This window comes from Lucilia cuprina, chromosome 6 (assembly GCF_022045245.1).
Source record: "Lucilia cuprina isolate Lc7/37 chromosome 6, ASM2204524v1, whole genome shotgun sequence".
NCBI classification, from domain to species: Eukaryota; Metazoa; Arthropoda; class Insecta; order Diptera; family Calliphoridae; genus Lucilia; species Lucilia cuprina.
The window spans coordinates 11,965,404-11,971,599 of record NC_060954.1 but is presented as its reverse complement, the minus strand read 5'-3'; positions in this window follow the sequence as shown (position 1 = coordinate 11,971,599).

The window sequence follows — 6,196 nt, the reverse complement described above, 5'->3', positions numbered from 1 at the left end:
ACCACTATAGTGATGAAAAATAGTGGAAAATCAAAATGTTGTCACTATAGTGGGATTTAGTGAAAACCTTAGTGCACTAAATATTTAGTGCACTACCCCCAACTCTGTGGTCCAGACTATGCTTAAGTATATAATCCAGACTATAGTTAAATCCATAGTAGACTAAAGTTAAGCCTGTAGTCTAGACTATAGATATTAGTGTACAGTAAAGGTTCAAAAACTTTTCGTTATTGCAGAATTTTACTATAACAAATTATTCAAATTAATCAATTACTTCTTATCTAATCCCTGGCAATAGAAAAAGTGTTGCAAAATTTTTAAATTATCATTAAGTTTGTCGTGAGCATACTTTTTGTTTGGTAGCGATAAGTTATCGGTAAATTAAAATTAATTAAGAATTAATTCACATTTAAAGTTCCGATAAAGATACAGCGAGGCTAAAATGCAAGTTTACAAAAACAGCTATTTAATTTAAAAAAGTTTTATTAAATCACGTCACTATTCGTGATTCAGTAAAAATTAATTCGATAGTTAATTAAAATTTTAATGCAATAAAAGCTAAATACTTAAAACATGTCAAAGTTGTCGGTTTAAAATGAGAGAATAATTGGGAGAGAGAGAGAGAGAGAGAGAGAGAGTGTGGAATAATGACATTTAATGAAAGTCCAATCATTATTATTATTTTTTTATTTTAAACATTATTTAAATGATAACCTTAGAATAGTGTAGAAATAAACAATTTTATGAGCGAAAAATATCGCTTGGTGGAACAAACATTTTAATGCGTCAATAAGTTAATCTTTGCCAATAAACACAATTTAAGTTGGCAACTCTTTGTGATAAGGACAAAACAAATCTATAGATTGTATTATATATACTTAATATTATATAAATTATTATGTGCAGCATTTTATATAAGACCATCCCCCTAAAATGATTAAAATTTTATTAGCGGTCAAATACATTTCGAATATATAATTTTAAACATGACTTTGCTGATTATAAAAGATCTTGTTGTTTTAACTAAAAATAAATACGAATATCAGGTTTTTTTCCATAATTCTTTGGCTAGACTTTTAAAAAATCATAATAAAAATGTAGATAAGTTTTTTTTCATCTTTTAACTTGTTTTTTTTTCTTGTTATCTCACATTTAAAATAGACAAATTTTAATTGTACATAGTAAATATGTATCAGACGAGCCCCCCTGTATATTCAAAAGCTATACATATATGTGTGCAAAAGTTTGATGTGTGTGTGTTGCTCTTTTGCCATTCTTTTATGGCCCCACTTGTTTGTTAAATTATCATAATTTTTAAATTAAATTTTTGTTTGTACTTTAGACTTTTTATGCGAATTTTTTTATATTTTCTTTTTTATTTCTTTTTCTATAGTTTGGAACAAAAATGGCGCGTGTTGCAAAGTAAGTGTGAATATACTAAAATATTAAGATTTGTTTTTATTTATTTAAATAAATTGGAATCTGTTAATTAAAAAAGTAAATAAACGTGTCAGATAAATGTAGATCTGTTCGGTTGATGGATAAAAACAATTATTTTTTGTATTGTTAAATATTAATAAATAGTCACGACTATAGACCAATTTATAGTCCAGACTATAGACTATTTTCTAGTCCAGACTATCCTATATTCCAGACTACAGACTATTTTGTAGTTCCGACTAGTCTATAGTCCAGTCTATAGTGCAGACTATAAACTATTCTAAAGTCCAGACTATAGACTATTCTAAAGTCCAGACTATAGACTATTCTAAAGTCCAGACTATAGACTATTCTATAGTCCAGATTATAGACTATTCTAAAGTCCAGACTATAGACTATTCTATAGTCTAGACTATAGACTATTATATATTCCATGCTATAGACTATTTTGTAGTCCCGACTATAGACTATTCTATAGTCCAGACTATATACTATTCTATAGTCCAGACTATAGACTATTCTATAGTCCAGACTATAGACTATTCTATAGTCCAGACTATAGACTATTCTATAGTCCAGACTATAGACTATTCTATAGTCCAGACTATAGACTATTCTATAGTCCAGACTATAGACTATTCTATAGTCCAGACTATAGATTATTCTATAGTCCAGACTATAGATTATTCTATAGTCCAGACTATAGATTATTCTATAGTCCAGACTATAGATTATTCTATAGTCCAGACTATATAATATTCTATAGTCCAGACTATAGACTATTCTATAGTCCAGACTATAGACTATTCTATAGTCCAGACTATAGACTATTCTATAGTCCAGACTATAGACTATTCTATAGTCCAGACTATAGACTATTCTATAGTCCAGACTATAGACTATTCAATAGTCCAGACCATAGACTATTCTATAGTCCAGACTATAGACTATTCTATAGTCCTGACTATAGACTATTCTGTAGTCCGGACTATAGACTATTCTATAGTCCAGAATATAGACTATTCTATAGTCTAGACTATAGATTATTCTATAGTCCAGACTATAGACTATTCTATAGTCCAGACTATAGACTATTCAATAGTACAGACTATAGACTATTACATAGTCTAGACTATAGACTATTACATAGTCCAGACTATAGACTATTCTATAGTCCAGACTATTGGCTTTTCTACAGTCCAGACTATAGACTATTCTATAGTCCAGACTATAGACTATTCTATAGTCCAGACTATAGACTATTCTATAGTCCAGACTATAGACTATTCTGTAGTCTAGACTATAGACTATTGTATAGTCCAGACTATACACTATTCTATAGTCCCGACTTTAGGTTATTCTATAGTCTACACTATAGCTTATTCTCACATTCGCAAACATTTGTATTCTATTAACATCTATTCTATTAGCCAAAAAAAAAAATTAAATTTTATTAACGAACACACCCATTGTTAAATTGTATACATTTTCAAGATAAACAATCCATAATAATAGATAAATTAGCAGCGACTAAAAATGGTTTATAAATAACACAAATTTCCGTATCATGTCCCAAAATTAAAAAACCGCATGTTATTTTCATATATAAGAAACAACAAATAAACTTAAAATTTGCGTGAAATATTTTGGTACATTTTATTGTTTTTGGTACTTTTAAATAGTGCAAATAGTAACAGGTGTTTTGTAAAAGATAAAAAAGAAGAAGTGCTAGAGATACTTGTTGAATTTCAACAATTATTTTCAGAGGAAATAGTGTGTGAACTTTACTAAAACAATTGGCAATACTGATTTTTGACAGTTAAAATGTTATACGTTTAATGTTGCCAACTTTGTTTTTAGTTTAAAGGACAAGAGAATATAGATGAAAATAAATTCGTGATTTTCATATACATATTTTTATTTGGAAATTAATTTTCTTTTTTAATATCGTACATCTAGCCCCTTAATTGTGTAGGGTATGTAGATAAAAAGAAAAAAATATAACGAGTGGGTGTCAGTCAGTAGTTTTTTTGTTTATTTTAAGTTTTTGTTTTCGTTTTAGGAAAAAAAAACATAAAAAAATATTTTTATTATAATTTATTTTGCCATAAAATAGTAAACATTAAGTTAAAATGATAAAAAAATATTATATAACTGAAAATAATATTTTTATGATTAAAATTTTAAGAGTTTTTTACAGAAAATATTTTATTGTCTTAAAAATATTTCTACCTTTAAAGGGTTAATTTTATTTTACAAATTTTTTAATTCATGGTGGTTAAACTTGTATTATTTGTTCAATGAACTATATATTGTTCATTGTGGCAATTACAAAAAAAAAAAATTGCAATAAAAAAGTGAATGGAAAACACACTTTAATTAACCATATTTTAATTTAACAATATTATATTGCACAATAAATATTTAGCAAATTAATATTTTATAATTTTTTTGAAAAAAAAGTTTTTTTTTCGAAAAATATGATTCTTTTTTATCAATAGACGTGAATAATTAAAAATGTCGCTGGAGATTTAGAAACCCGTTATTTTCGTTTCAGACATTACTAAACTCAAATTTTTTCATAGTCTGTGATTTAGTTTAAAATATAGGAACATTAGTTAGTCTGGACTATTCACTGTTCTGGACTATACTTTATTATATAATCCGGACTATATTCGATAGAAAGATAGGCTATACCTTAGTCTACAGTCTGGTCTATAGTCTAGTCTATAATCTAGTCTATTGTCTAGTCTACAGTCTGGTCTATAGTCTAGTCTATAATCTAGTCTATAGTCTAGTCTATAGTCTAGTCTATAGTCTAGTCTATAGTCTAGTCTATAGTCTAGTCTATAGTCTAGTCTATAGTCTAGTCTATAGTCTAGTCTATAGTCTAGTCTATAGTCTAGTCTATAGTCTAGTCTATAGTCTAGTCTATAGTCTAGTCTATAGTTTATAGCCTTGTCTATAGTCTAGTTTAAAGTCTATAGTCTAGTGTATAGTTTATTTTATATTCCAGTCTATAGTCGACTCTATAGTCTAGTATATAGTCTAATCTATGGACTAGTCTGTAGGCTAGTGTATAGTCTAGTCTAAAGTCTAGTGTATAGTCTGGTCTATAGTCTAGTCTATAGCCCAGTTTGTAGTCTAGTCTATAGTCTAATCGATTGTGTAGTCAATAGTCTGTCCTTTAGCCTATTTTTTAGTCTAATAAATAGGCTGTCTAGTGTTATCTATTGTCTAGTCTATAGTATGGACCATAGTTTTATCTTTAGATATAGTCTGATCTGTGGTCTAGGGATAATATAAACTTAAATCTATTAAATTTATTTTTAAGTTAAAACAATTATTAAGATTTCTTAAAATTATTTTCTCCTTTTTAAACACATTTATCTTTAATATATTTGACTAATCGTTTTTTAACACGATTTTGTTTTTAGACGTTCAATGAACTCTTTTAAGCGCCAAAAACCTTGACAATTCACCATAGATACGCGTTGTGCATAAATGTATTTATTTATTTATATTTAACATCAAATATGTTATATATTATTACTTTATTATTTGCTACATCATTTCTATAGTAGACACGAGGCAAAATAAACAAATAATAAATAATAAATAAATATATAAATAGCCGGCAAATATTTAATGTAAACATTTTTAAGTCGTCAATAAATAAATAAATAAATAATTAACGACATTTAATTTTTTATCTCTTTATATATCTAAATACATGTTTTTGTTTTTTTTTTTTTCTATTTAAAAAAATCCCAACATTTTAATTTACAAATAATAACAATTAAAATAGAAGTGTTAATTTTATTACTCACACTAATAATTGTGAATGTTAATGTTATATATAATCATTCACAATTGTATTTCAATTATAATTGTAGTAAATAAAATAATTTTTATGTTTAAGTGATTTATTGAGATTGTTTTTTATTTTATCTTAAGTTATGAATTCAAATGAAATTTTTTTTTAAGTTGTAAAGCAAATCGATTGATAAGATTATTAGTTTTATTTACTAATTAGGAAACATATCAATTAGTGTCATAAATATATAATTAAGAAACATTAAGAGGAAACTTAATATTGAAAGAAATTATTTGTAATGTCTGGAATGTAGTCTATTCTATAATCTTGACTATAGTCTAGTCTATAATCTAGATATTAATGTAGTCTATCATTTGGACCATAGTTTAGTCTACATTTTAGTCAATAGTATAGTCTAGTCAATAGTATGGACTAGTCTATAATCTAGCCTAAAGTGTAATCTAAAGTCTTGTCTATAGGATCTATCTAATCTAATCTACAGTTTAATCTACAGTCTAGTCTAGTCTATAGTCTAGTCTATAGTCTAGTCTATAGTCTAGTCTATAGTCTAGTCTATAGTCTAGTCTATAGTCTAGTCTATAGTCTAGTCTATAGTCTAGTCTATAGTCTAGTCTATAGTCTAGTCTATAGTCTAGTCTATAGTCTAGTCTATAGTCTAGTCTATAGTCTAGTCTATAGTCTTGTCTATAGTCTAGGCTATAGTCTAGTCTATAGTCTAGTCTATAGTATGGTCTATAGTATAGTCTATTGTTTAGTCTATAGTTTAGTCTAGTCTATAGTCTAGCCTATAGTATAGCCTATAGTATAGCCTATAGTCTAGTCTATAGTCTAGCCTATAGTCTAGCCTATAGTCTAGCCTATAGTCTAGTCTATAGTCTATAGTCTAGTCTATAGTCTAGTCTATAGTCTAGTCTATAG